The following is a 13,992-nucleotide window of genomic DNA, read 5'->3' on the forward strand; positions in this document are numbered from 1 at the left end:
TCTACAAACAACATTGATTATTCTCTTTTCTTTGCACTTCTTACCTTGTGTCAACCACTGCTCTCATACTCATTACACTGTATTGAAATTATTTATTTTTATGTCTTTCTCACCTACCAGGCCCTTGAGGGTTAAACACAGTGCTTTGTTCATCTTCATATACAGGATAATTAACACAGCAAATCTGATCAGGTCATCAGTACAGATATGTAATAGAAGCTCTGTAATTGGATTACACAAATAAAGTGACCAGTTTATTTCGACTGGTTTGCCAAAGCCATACACCTTCCTAAGCTTGAGATCCCTGTGAAACCGTTCGGAAGGTAAGATGTCCCAAGTGCTCACCTCAGGATAATTCTCAGAGGCCAGAGTTTAGAGACCAGGTGAGCAGCCAGGTTCAGGAAGGTATAGACATATCTGACAAACATCATAAAGGGCGAGGTAGTGCCCAGAAACCATAGACCAAATGGAGGGCACATGCAGATGAACTAAGAGTTGAAGACTTCCCAGGGTGGAAAGAAGCTTAAAGAAAAAGAGAGGGTCAAAAATCAGAAGAAGGAGTCAAAACAGCTGAGGTGTGGCACTTAGAAGGAAGAATCCTAAAATTTGGGCTGGTTTAACCTTGCCCAAGCTTGCGGGTGGAGTTTGGTGTAGGAGACCAGTGATGAGGGGGCACGTGAAATAAGTAGACTTAGCATCAACTAATTTTATTTATTTTTTATTGTTTTATGCTTTACTTATTTTTTAGAAAGCACAAGCAGTGGCGGGGGCAGGGCAGAGAAGGGGGACAAAGGATCTGAAGCAAGCTCTGCACTGACAGCTGAGAGCCTGATGTGGGACTCGAACTCATGACCTGCAAGATCATAACCCGAGCCGAAGTCAGACGCCCAGCTGACTGAGCCACCCAGGTGCCCCTTAACTAATTTTAAATAGAGAGAGAGAGAGAGAGAGAGAGAGAGAAAGAGAGAGAGAGAGAGAGCACTACCTATAGATATTTAAATATATATATATATATATATATATATATATATATATATATATTTAATCTCAGAGGTTCATCTTTTAAGAAGGTCCATGCATATACATGTGAGCATGCGTACAAATTCTAGTACTCCTCTGTCTGTGTGTTTGTCAGGCTACATGCTATGTAGAAGCAACAAGTCATTTTAATTTTATCCACACATTTAATTTCTATAGAATGTAGGTTTTCTTAAATATAAAATTCAAAAATTAGTTTGGTATTAAGAATTAGCTAAGCCAAAGGCATTGCATGTTCTTTATGATGAAATAAAAGTTTCTTAATAAGGAACAGAATATTACTTTGATTACTCAAAGTTTTGCTGCTCAACTGAAATATCTCTTCCTCAGAGAGGCCTTCTCAAGCCTTCACTTAAATCATCCCAGCTGGGCACAAAATATGCCCAATATAAAAATATTCTAGTCTGGAACATTTACATTTTATTTCAAATTAGATACATTTCAACTCTATTTCCTCACCCATCTGCAGGGAGGCAGAAAATCGGAAAAGAGCTAGGGCTGGGATGCCCTGGACAATACAGACTCTCTTCAATAAATTATTTCCATTGTATCGCATTCATTTTTTGTTTGTTTCTGGTGACTCATTCTCCAAGAAACATTAGTAACTTTTCCCTTGGTGTTTTGCCTCTTTGAAGCTGGGTCTGACTCTTTTCTCCAGCAATGTGTTTTCTTTGTTATCAGCAAAGCCACCATCTGCTTGAGAAGGAGGGTCCTTTAATAAGACTTGAAATGCTAAAATGCTGCCCGAGGCGAAAGTCTGAAGTTAGAATTTGGCCCACAACCATCTTTGCTTTCAGCACCAATGCAATCACCTCCCTTGGGCACCCAGCATCCTCTTGGGTTCTCTGTTTATAGACCTCCTTGGTAGCTCTCGCTTTCCAGACCCCTTTGCAGATCCATCCTCTTCTGTCAAAATCTTTCCCATGTCCCATTCCAACTCAGGCAACTGTCTTCTTGAAATCACCCTGGTTAGTAAATCCTTGATAAAGTGTTGCTAATGTATTCCCTGAATTGACAAAATTTTCCAACCAAGGAAAAGAGTTAAATCTCCATGGTGCAATTTCTGGCCAGAAAATAATACATTTGATAATTCAACAAGTCTGTTGCCCCCGACTGTCACCCCCCCCTCACCCCCCACCGCACCCCCTGACCGAGAAAAAACATATCACATTGGTTGCTGCCAACTCTACCTGGGTATGACTTGGCCTAGGGTGAGGTCAGTATTTGGGTTTAATTTTCATGAGTTGTTGCTTTGTGAATCTATTTTAATTCCTCCAACTCTTTGTCAGTAAAATACAACTTAAGTAGATATGATGGCTAAAACTCTAACTTCAAAAAGGCGATTTGGGCATGTGTAACAGTTGAAAATAGGTGGCAACCACAGAGAAAAGCCTTGAGACTTATAGAGGAGAGCTTTCTCTGCCTAGAAGATATATGGCTTTCACCCCAATCCAGGTTGGTCCATAAAATCCCTCCCCTGGCAGCTGCAGCAGGCATTTTGTAAATGACATTATATAGGAGGCGTTTTGTAGAGGGCAGTTTGCAGTGCACATTAGCAAAATGTATTTCCGTGCTTCCGTGAATTTGTGAATTAGCAGATTGCACTAATGACAGCCATGGCAATAGAACTACAATTAACGAGGAATTCTAAAGGAGGGAAAAGTAGGCTCTACAGTTTAAGAAATTACAACTACAACACCAAGAACTTTCTTTTCTACAAAGGAATAATCCAATGAACCTGATTAAAGATGGAGCAAAGTAGAAAATGAATCAGATCAACACACCCTGCTGGACCAGCTGAACCAAAGAAAAGTAGGGTTATAATAGATGATGATTGCCTACTGGGGGGAGAGTCGTGGGGACAAGCCCACCCACACTCTATAATTTTACTTCCATTTGACGTATCTTTATGCTCACATTAACTCAGAGTGTATGTTACAAAGTTTTCTTGCTTATTGCCGTTCCCATGATCCCTTTGTTCTTGTATTATTAGAGTTACAAGTAAAATGTTTTGTTCAAACAAATTAAGAACTTTGAACTGGAATGAAAATTAAGATGTTACTGGATTCTACGGCAATATCTCTGCTTAAAGCATTTTAGTGGCTTCCAGTTGTCCTTAGAATAAAATCCAGTCTTATATATACAATAGCCAACCAAGACATCTGGCTCCTGTATCCTCCTTAGCCTCAAGCGTTCCCTCCTCACTTTGATCAGGACTTTCCAACCATCCTTATCTTTCTTGAATGCCCCAATACCCAAAACTCATTCTTGCTTTAGAGTCCTGCTATGTGCTATCTATTCTGGCAGCTGAGAATTCTCTTGTCTGTAGCTGGTTGGCTCCTTTTATAAAGCTTCATGTCTCAATTTAAATACAACCTCATTGGAGCAAATCTCCATTATTTAAACTCATTTCATCATTGTTCTTCCATAACTCTCCCAGACCCACTGTAACCTATCAAAAGTCAATTCTTTTCCTTTGTTCCACTCAGCACAAATTCTGCTTTTTTCCTCTTTATTTTTTGTTTAGTATATGTTGTTACCTGTCTATCCCACTCTGCTGAAAGCTACATTACAATGGCAGCCATGTCTGTCCTGTTCACCTCTTTATGTCCCGCACCTAGCATGGTGTCTGGTTTTCATGAGCTGTTTGTTGTGGTTGGGGTGAGTTCCAAGGACATACACCCAGCGTGGATCTCAAGTGCCAATTCTTTACTGGGAAGGCCTCTCCCAGGACAGCGGGACTGAGAGTTAAAGAAAGTGAAATGAGAAAAAAAGGAGAAACAAATATAAGATCACAGTCAGGGCTCTCCATTACCAAGCTGCTCGTGTAGCTTCACAAGACACACAGCTGTTGCTGAGCCATGAAGAACATTCCCAGGTGGGCTAAACACAGCCACTGTACCTTGGAATGGCGTTGGACTGATCAAGTTCTTTAAGGGGCCCTTAACTACTCGGTTTCTCATACTGTCATCTCTGCACTCCTGGGTAGCCATGAGGACGCTAGACTGCACGCCCTCTGTTGTGGTGAAGAGTGGTAGGAAGAAGAAGAGAATGTATGGGTCTGGTCTGGTCAGGTCAAGCCTGGGTTCCGGGTCTATGTGGCTTCTTTCTCCCGGCATAGCAGAGGCGGTACCAAGGCTCAACGCTACTGTGACAGGTAAGAGAGCGAGTCTTGCCCAGAGACGAGGGACTGTAACTGCAACCATGGCCATACCAGTGGTAGCAAGAACTTCCCATGCTCAAGTGGCCAAAGGTCCAAGTGGGAGACACATGAGGCCGCAGAGATTGGAAGAGTGGATAAATCGGGTCAGTTCTGTTGCTCAATCTGTTTGCTGAATGAATGATGAAAAAAAATTGATAAATTTAATGCTGGTAGTAGGCCACTGTAGCAGCAGTTCCACTTATAGCCTGAATAGTCTGAACGCTCCTTGTTTAGAAAGAAACAATTCCTGAACAATACCTTTTAAAACATGCTATATTACCACCTCCAGACCGTCAGCAGAACAGTCTATTCAGTATGTCTCCATTCAGCCCTTTCTTTCCCACTCAGTGTACCAACACCCTCATCCTCCTCCCAATTAACATAAAGTCCTTCACCCATTTTCCACTGGTCACATCGGCATCTGCTTTGATTGAGTCCATGTTTCTATATCTCAGCAGATCAACTAGCATCTATTTCTTGGCTAGGTAGTGTGAGCAGGCCGCAGAGAAGGAGCAGTTGACCGGGAGTTATGGGAGCTGGAGTGGAATCTTATCTCAGCTACAATTTAATGCAAGGAGGTTGGTTGTAAGGCAGGCTCAGCCAGTGGGCATCCTAATAATGGATCAGTGAGAAAGGGAAGGAGTCTGGGAATGAGTAGCTTTGAGGATGGGGTACTAATCAGGCTGGTGCTCAAAGAGGATAGCCACCAGCTCAAATCAGAAGATCCAAATGGCGTCAAAATTTGGAGTTCAAATTGAGCTACAATCGATACCTAATGTGGTGTACGCAGTGGGTGGAGAACTGAAGCTCATGTCAGGGGAGGGCAGTTTTAGGGTTGACGTGTTTGTTATTTGGTTTGGCTTCGAGAAGGATACAAGCCCTGAAGCTTGGAGTATGTGAAGCTGATACCAGCTGCCGAATAGAAGAGCCTGGCAGAGAGAAGAATTTATTGGGCACGTACTCTGTCTTAGGCTGCATACGTACTTCGGATAAATTGATCCTCACTGAAACTTCATCATTTTTTTCATGATAAGTTTACTTTTTAATCCTCATCTGCTATTCCTCCATTCCCCGCACACACCACCCCCCTGGTAACCAGTTAGTTCTGCATAGTTACGAGTCTGTTGCTTGGTTTGCCTCTTTTTTTCCCTTTGCTCATTTGCTTTGTTTCTTAAATTCCACACATGAGTGGGATCATATGGTATTTGTCTTTCTCTGACTGATTTATTTTGCTTAGCTTTACACTCTCTAGATCCATCCCTGTTGTTGCAAATGGCAAGATTTCATTCTTTTTTATGGCCGAATAGTATTCCCTGTATATTTCTACCAAATCTTCTTTATCCATTCATCAACCAGTAGACACTGGGACTGCCATATCTTGGCACTTATAAATGCTGCTGCCATAAACATCGGGAGAGGTTCATGGATCGCTTTGAATTAGAGCTCTTGTATTTTTTGGACAAATATCCAATAGTGTGATTACGGGACTGTCAGGTAGTTCTATTTTTAATTTTTTAAGAACCTCCATACTGCTTTCCACAGAGGCTACACCAGTTTGCAATCCCACCAACAGTACAACAGGGTTCCTCTTTCTCCACATCTTCACCCAAACTTTATGTGGATGTGTTATCATTTATATTTTAGAGAGGCATGAAGTGGGGCTCGGTAAGCTTAGGCAACTTCCCTAATTAACGGCAGTCAGATCTGTCTGACTTCAAAGTTTATGGTCTCTCATCACATCAGGCTGATTTATAGACAGGCAAGCCCTGGGGATGCAGACTTTGAGACTCCTAATCAAGCACTCATGAAAGCAGATCAGGGCTCCAGTCCCAATTGGATTAAGGGGCTGGACTCACTCCAGTGCCCTCGCTCTGTGCCCTTGGACAAAGCACTTCACCTACAGTGCATCCACTTCCTCTCTCTAAATAAAGGAAAGTCTCAGGGCCGCTGGGTGGCTCAGTCAGTTAAGTGTCCGACTTCTGCGCATGATCTCGCGGTCTGTGAGTTCGAGTCCCGCATCGGGCTCTGTGCTGACAGCTCGGAGCCTGGAGCCTGCTTCGGATTCTGTGTCTCCTTCTCTCTCTGCCCCTCCCCTGCTTGAGCTCTGTCTCTCAAAAATAACTAAATGTAAAAAAAAAAAAAAAATTAAAGGAAAGTCTCCTTCCAGGTGGGCCTAGGATTTATCTTTATTATTCAATTTACTAGTACTGCTATGTGAACTAAAAAAATCAACAAACAGAATGAAAAGTAGTATGAGGGCCCTACCCTCAAGGAAGTTACAATCACCATGGAGAAAAGGAAGAATATTCGTGAAATTGTTATTAGCAATCCCACAGAGGATGAAATGTGTCTCAGGGTGTTTGTATATATGTATGTGTGAGAGTTAAAAATGATGGCAGAAGTTTCCAGAGGGGTCATCATTTTGGAAGGGGAATGCAAAAGCAAGGATGAGGTCCTGGTGTAGAATGAGGGATGGGTAGAAAGTATACATAAGCAGAGAGGCAGGTGGGATCGGAGACCATTGCTGTTTTTCCTCAAGACCCCTGGAATAGCTTCCATGGTCCCGTTGGCACAGACCAAATGTTGGGTTATAAGAGCTATCCCCCTTCCAAAATAATACATACATACCCACATTCAGGAAAATAAACTTGGAGGAATAAACTTTCCTCCAAGAGTCTCCATGGTCGCTTTGAATTTGGCTCTCAGTCCTATTTGTTAGAGAAAAACCAACGATACCTACCCTTCCTCATCTCATGATTCTGTGCCCCGCTCCTTGATAGAATATAGCCACTCTACTTGCTTTTCATGCCCTAGGATGTTCGAGGGGAAAGGAAGGGAAAAGGAATACCAGGAGACTAAAATTAAAAAAAAAAAAAATTAAAGGTTTGCGTTGCCTTGGATGTGAAGGAATCACTGATTTAGGCTTCCATTTTCTGTTCTATTTATTTGAAATAAAAGCAAAGGAAACCAGAGACTCGGGTCAAGGTGATGGTACACACATGTAGAGACAAACAGCTTAGCCTGAAACAGAGTAACAGATGGTAGCATGCACAGCTGAGCAGACCATACATTCATGCACCCCATATAAGCTAGTTTCTCATTCAATCAGAACTGTCCTATGTATTAGCATGTCGGAGTCTGAATGCATTCATGCTGTATCTTACCCAAAGGTAGAGCTTTTAGCATTGAACATAGCATCCTTACTTCCTGTTGAGCTATGCACGGATAATGAAAACAATCATTCCTCTTTTCACAGCAATTAAAGATAACTTTTTGTGTCTGGAGCACTCAAACCCAGCCAAATCCTAGAGCTGAAACTCTCCACGTGTCCCACCATCGAGGAACCTAGACCCGTGGGATAATTTTAACCCTTTTTCCTTAAAGGTAGCAAAGGTAGGAGTGTAGCCTCTATGTACAAATATTTTAACACTAACAAGGAAGACTGACTTTTTTCTACCTTAAAAATATTTAACCACAAAACCTTGCAGATAATTTGGAAAGAACAGGAAAAAAGAACTGCTTGCGTAAGTGTAAGCAGTATTATAATTGTGCCAGATTCGCTTCAGAAATGTTTCCGGGGAACAACGTCATGAATAGAGTTGAAGCAGAGGTAACTAGCATCCCAAAGCAATCTGTATTCCTCTCCACCCATGCCTGCAACAAACAAACAAAAAAAAATGTTTACCATATATATGTGTGTGCATCCATAAAAATACATTCCAGTGTTTCGTGTATTTTAAACATATATGTAAGTGGCGGCATATTGTACTTATCCTTCTGCAATCTGCTTTTTCCACTCAACATTTTGTTTTTGAGAATTATCCATGTTGATGCAGATAGCAAGTTAAACATTATTTCAGGCAGTGAAAACATCCCAGCTCACTGAGGAAGTCTTGCAAAGTCCACAGGGCAGTTTGCGGACATCCCCGGAAACAGTTTTACCTTCCAGTGCCTTGGCCACCCATCCTTCCGCTGCCGACTCAAGATTTTTCTCACACTGGGGCTGGTGAAACGCGGACTTGTGGATCCAGTTGTCCTCACTGCTGCCACTCACGGGGCCAGCTGAGCAAACATTCTGCCCTCACCTTCTGCTCCAATGGGGCAGAGCGCACCCCTGTCTCCAGCCAGTCCCCTGATACTTACAGTCCCTAACGAACCGCTAGTTTGTGGCCAAAGGAAAAAGAACTCCCACACTTTTTGAAAACAAATTTTTAAGTTTATTTATTTACTTACTGAGAGAGAGAGTGGGGGAGGGGCAGAGAGCCAGAATCTCAAGCAGGCTCCATGCTGTTAGGGCAGAGCCTCAGGGCTCTATCTCATGAGATCTGACCATGAGATCCTGACCTGAGCCGAAATCAAGAGTCAGAAGCTTAACTGACTGAGCCACCCAGGTGCCCCCCCCCTTTTAATTTTTTTCCTAACTTGTAAGAGGTCTGTACTTGGGTGTTTTAGGTGTTCACAATTTGAGTAAGCTCCTTTCTTGTGCACACAGGGTTGTTGACATCCCTAACCCCACCTCTGCAGGCACATCAGCTCTTGAAGGAGTCAGCTTGGGCTGCAAGTTCAGGTTCCAGCTGTCAAGATGGTCCCTCATCCTCCTCCAGCTCTTTGGTCAGGTTTCTGAGTGAGTCTTCTTTCTCTCAAGCACCTGCTAGGGGAGGGAGGTCAGATGGGAAGGAAAAGAGTAACACTCAATTCCATTCATCAGGAAAATCTGAACTCTAGATCTGGCTCAGCTAGGGTATCAAACGCATCAGAATGTACTTGAAAAGAGAGACCCGTGCTGTCCCGGATGACTTCGTCCTTTATAACACAATTCCCTTCATGGGGAGGGGCCAGGGGGACAAGGAGAAACACTGAAAGTTAATCTCTCCAAGTTGCTACTGAAAAAATTCTTCTGAAGATAGCGGATTAAATGTATTCAAGTCCCATCTCATGCCTTCCATAGACTGTCTTCTTTTCTTGGTTGAATATGTATTTTTTGACATATGAGCACTATTTCAGAGTTCATACTCAAAGCTGTTTTTATATTCACCAGCCATATTTTTCACGCATATTCTCTATTCATTAATACTATAAAAGTTTATAGAACGCTGACTGTGTGCAAAGCTCAAACTAGGCACTCATTACATAATTCATCTTGACCTACCTTGGATTGCAATCATCTATTAATGTATTACTCTCCTAGACGTTTGACCTTTCTGAGGGCAGGACTTAACACCTACTCATTTGTATATGAAACTTCACTCGCATTACAGTTTTATCAGTCACTGTGTGTCTTGATTTTGGTGAGTTATTTAATGTCTTAGAAACCTTAGTTATGTGAAATTAATATAGCAATATTTACTATGGAAACTCAGAGGGAGGCTTTAATTTAATGTATGTAGAAAAGCAAAGTCAGTACCTAATGAATATCAGTTTCCGTTTTTATTTGGGTCCAGAGTATATTAATTAAAGCTTTGAAAACAGTAAAGTGACAATAAATATTTCTCGAATGGATGTAGACAATGAAATGCCAGCAATCTGGTAGTGACCACATGGAAATCTATACAAAGCTTCAAAAATACTTTTAAAACTTCGTGTCAGCTCCCAATTTCCTCACTATTGCAACTCTGCCTGCTTGTTTCTGAAAGACAGAGGATGCACTGAGACCCTCAACCTTTGTCTCTGCTAATCTGTACATTGTAAGTACTTAGCACGGAATTGACTCAGTGTCTGCATGGGGCAGCACAAGCCAGCATGGCGCTGTGGCTGACTTTAATTTGGAATCCTAAGTGAGCCCCTCAGCAGGACACCTGAGCTCACATCACCTGCCCTTGTCAGTCATTTTGCCTTTCCCTCCAGTTCTATTTCAGATGAGACCCCCAAGGAATGACGGGAAATCATATCATCCTCAGAGGGTGGGAAAGTTCAGCCTCATCTGAAACCCAAATTGGCCTAACAGCTTCCTGTTTTAAGAATAATTTTTAGGGCTTTGATGATTTGTCTTTAAAGATGCATTTTACAATGGGATGGCTGCGTAAAAAGCTTACCATACGAGGGTCTTATTTTTAACAGAATAGATGCAATTTAGCTTGCCACCAGGAACGTCCAGGAAAGAAAAAGGCATAAAACAACAGAGAAAATGGAGCATTGACAAGGCACAGAATCAGTATTTCTCTAGTTGATCTCAGGCACTCACAGTCTTCTGGCTGGTCCATTTGTTCATGACCTTTTCTTTCTTTCTTTCTTTCTTTCTTTCTTTCTTTCTTTCTTTCTTTCTTTCTTTCTTTTTGTTGTTTCTTGTCAAAGTTCATTTATCTATTTTGACAGAAACAGAGACAGTGTGAGCAGGGTAGGGCTAGAAAGAGTGGGAGAGAGAGAATCCCAAGCAGGCTCCACACCGTCAGCACAGAGCCTGCCATGGGGCTTGAACTCAGGAACCATGAGATTATGACCTGAGCCAAAACCAAGAGTTGGCCGTTTAACCAACTGAGCCACCCAAGAGACCCTGCTCATTACCTTTTAAGACTCTTAGAGTCTTGTGACTCTCCACAACACACATATCAATGACTATCAAAGTCATGAACCAATAAGAAAACATCACCAGGTAGGCGAGTGGCACCGGGTGTAGAATCGACCACTTTGCTCAGTGACCTCCTTCCACAAGGTGGCTGGGAGCCACACTGTGTACTTGCTGCCATCATTTTCCCCTACCTCATGTCTTTTCTTCTCTTTCTTGCTCATTTCCCCACATACCACCTTATCTTACTTAAAAACAAAAGCCACCATTTGTCAAAGGCTCTCAATTGGCCAGACACTTTGCATGTGCTTTAGACGTATCATCGTATTTCCCTCATCAGTCAACCCTTTGAAGTAGGCACCATCATCTCCATTTTACAGATACGATAACTGAGACACAGGGACATAAATGATTCGACTAGTTATGAAGCAAGTTAGTGCTGTAAAGATTTCATACCCTACATTTTAACCTAGGAAATTTTCAATGTGAGGTTGGTAGAGGGAAGCCTGCCAGATTCAGGTTTTCCTGAAACAATATGGTATCTTCCCATTTTGCATAAAATGAATCATATTTAAAGGCCCTGAACCCAGAATCAACATAATATTAAGTCTTTTTTTTTTAATTTTTTTTAACATTTATTTACTTTTGAGACAGAGAGAGAGAGAGGATGAACGGGGGAGGGTCAGAGAGAGAGAGGGAGACACAGAATCCGAAATGGGCTCCAGGCTCTGAGCTGTCCCCGCAGAGCCCGACGCGGGGCTCGATCTCACGGACTGTGAGATCGTGACCTGAGCCGAAGTCGGACGCCCAACTGACTGAGCCACCCAGGAGCCCCAATATTAAGTCTTTAGATCTTCAACATACAAAGAGACATACTGAGCCCATAAATTCCTCCTTAAGCCCAGCACCCATTGGACTCGTTGGTGAAGCATTAAGCGGACATGCTCAGTCCTCCAACTGCCCAGCATGTGCCAAAAGTTCAGTCTTGGGAAATAATATTCATAAAGAATTTCCTGACAGATACACGATCCATCATTTTATCGCCAGACAGATCTAGACCATTGGAAGGTTGAATATGTTGTTGGGCCCCTCTAGAATTATTTTTCCTAAATTTAATGTTATGACCTCAGCCTGATCATCATTTGTGGCAGCAGGGTAAAATTCCAGGGGGCACCTTCACATGCAACATGGAGTTGTTCAACAGATGGCCTTGTTGGTAGACCAGCTCTCTGAGAATCACCCTAGACTTCACCAGAAAGATGTTACGAGCCTGCTGTCTACTCTTTCACTCTGTGCCTATGCTTCAAAAATTCAAAAACCAAAACTCTTTCAGGCTTCAATGCCTGGAGCAAAATGTTTTTCCTGATTAATGGCATACTTCCAATTCACAATGAAATGTTTCTTTGATATTTTCCTATAGTTTTCCAGAATGTCAGAGAAAGATCTATGTCCACATTTAATAATTTCAGGACTTCATGGCATACATGTTTTTACTATGATCCTTTCATGATTCCTTTATCTTAATAACTTCATCATCATCCTTAAAAAATGTTACAGGATTGCATATATTTTTAGCCTGCTCAAATCCTTTAGGAAGAAGACCAAAAAAATTTCATAAATATATATGTATATATATTTATGTGTATATATAGAGAGAGAGATGTGTATATATATATATATATATATATATACACACATATTGTAGATATTACTAAAAAATAAACTTTAAAAAATACATACATAAAAATAAAATCAATATATGCTAAGGGAGCAGATCTTAAACTTTTCATCACAACAAAACAATTGTGTAACTACGTATGATGTTAACCAGATTTATTGTGCTTATTTATTGTGTATATCATTTCACAATACACACAAATAACAAATTATTACATGGTGCACCTGAAGCTCATGTTATATGTCCATTATATGCCATTAGAAATAGAGTTTAAAAATAAACAGAAGTATATATTGTTTTTATCATATTGCAAAAGCAACACATGACCCTCATGGAGGTATTAGGCAACGCATATTTTTAAGGAACATCAAAAGAGAAAAAAGACCATCAAAGATGATAAAAAAAACAATAGAAAATACCTCTATCCCCAAACCCAGATAGGAACTATTTTGTGACCTGTTTTTGTGATGTGCCAATATATGAAGCATATTTTCCGTTGTTCTTTGGGTGTGTGTATATATAGCACATCTGTTGATTATATTTTTGATGTGTATATTGTGTTCTATCGCATGTGCTACCCAAATTAATGGCCCACTAGTTTAGGGCCTTGAAAATATTTCACAATTTTCCCTGTTATACATAGTGAGCATCCTTGTAGACGAATCATTAGAAACATCCTCACTTGTGTTTTTACAATAAACTAGATTAATTTTTGAAGTACTGAGCATCATAATTCTGATAACAGAGGTCAACTCAACCAAGGTACTGTATCTCTCTCTGCTGCATCATCTCTCTACTTATATTCTTGACCAGTGTTTCCCAAACGTCTTTTTACTTGAAGACAAAAAATCTTGGTGATCTTGATGCTTCTAAGTTTTTTTTTTTTTTTTAATCAAACAATTCACAGGTTTACAACTATAAAATCAGGAATGAATCCATATCCATAGCTATCATTGAGTTATAGCCATAGTCTCTGAAAGGTAATGTCCATCTCGTCATAGTTTCCAGAGTAAATAAATGCTCTGTTGAATTTGCTGAGTTTTATAAATGTAGGAGCCTACCCAGGATTATGATGAATTCTCATACAGACTATGCTAGTTCTTGTAGCTTTCTTTTTAAAAAAAAAAAAAATATTATTAATAAAAAATAAATATTTTAACAGACCACCTTCTAAAAGGTGGGACTCGAGTTCTCAGCCTCTCCAGTGAGCCAAGCACCACAGGCTTCCAGAATGCTCACCCAAATCTGCGAGCCCTTCTACCGCTGAAGAGCTCAAATCGACAAAAGAAGTTGAAAGTACCCCTCTGATTTGGAAGGGGCTGGTGGGTATCGTTAAATCACAACACAGAGCAGTTGGGTGCCCTTCTGGGCACAAGTTCAAGTAAGCCCTTGAGTGATGGCTGCCATGGTAACGGTTTTGTTGGTGCTGGTTTGGGGGGCGGTAACGTGGATTTAATCTCTTTCTCATGGGTGCATCTGGAGCTTTGCGTTTGCATCGGTTGTATTATACTTCGGGCAAAATCACCCGAAGTTCTCTCCCGGGAAGAAACGCTGGTCTGTTTCTTGTTTTGC

This window comes from Leopardus geoffroyi, chromosome D4 (assembly GCF_018350155.1).
Source record: "Leopardus geoffroyi isolate Oge1 chromosome D4, O.geoffroyi_Oge1_pat1.0, whole genome shotgun sequence".
In the NCBI taxonomy this organism is placed as follows: Eukaryota; Metazoa; Chordata; class Mammalia; order Carnivora; family Felidae; genus Leopardus; species Leopardus geoffroyi.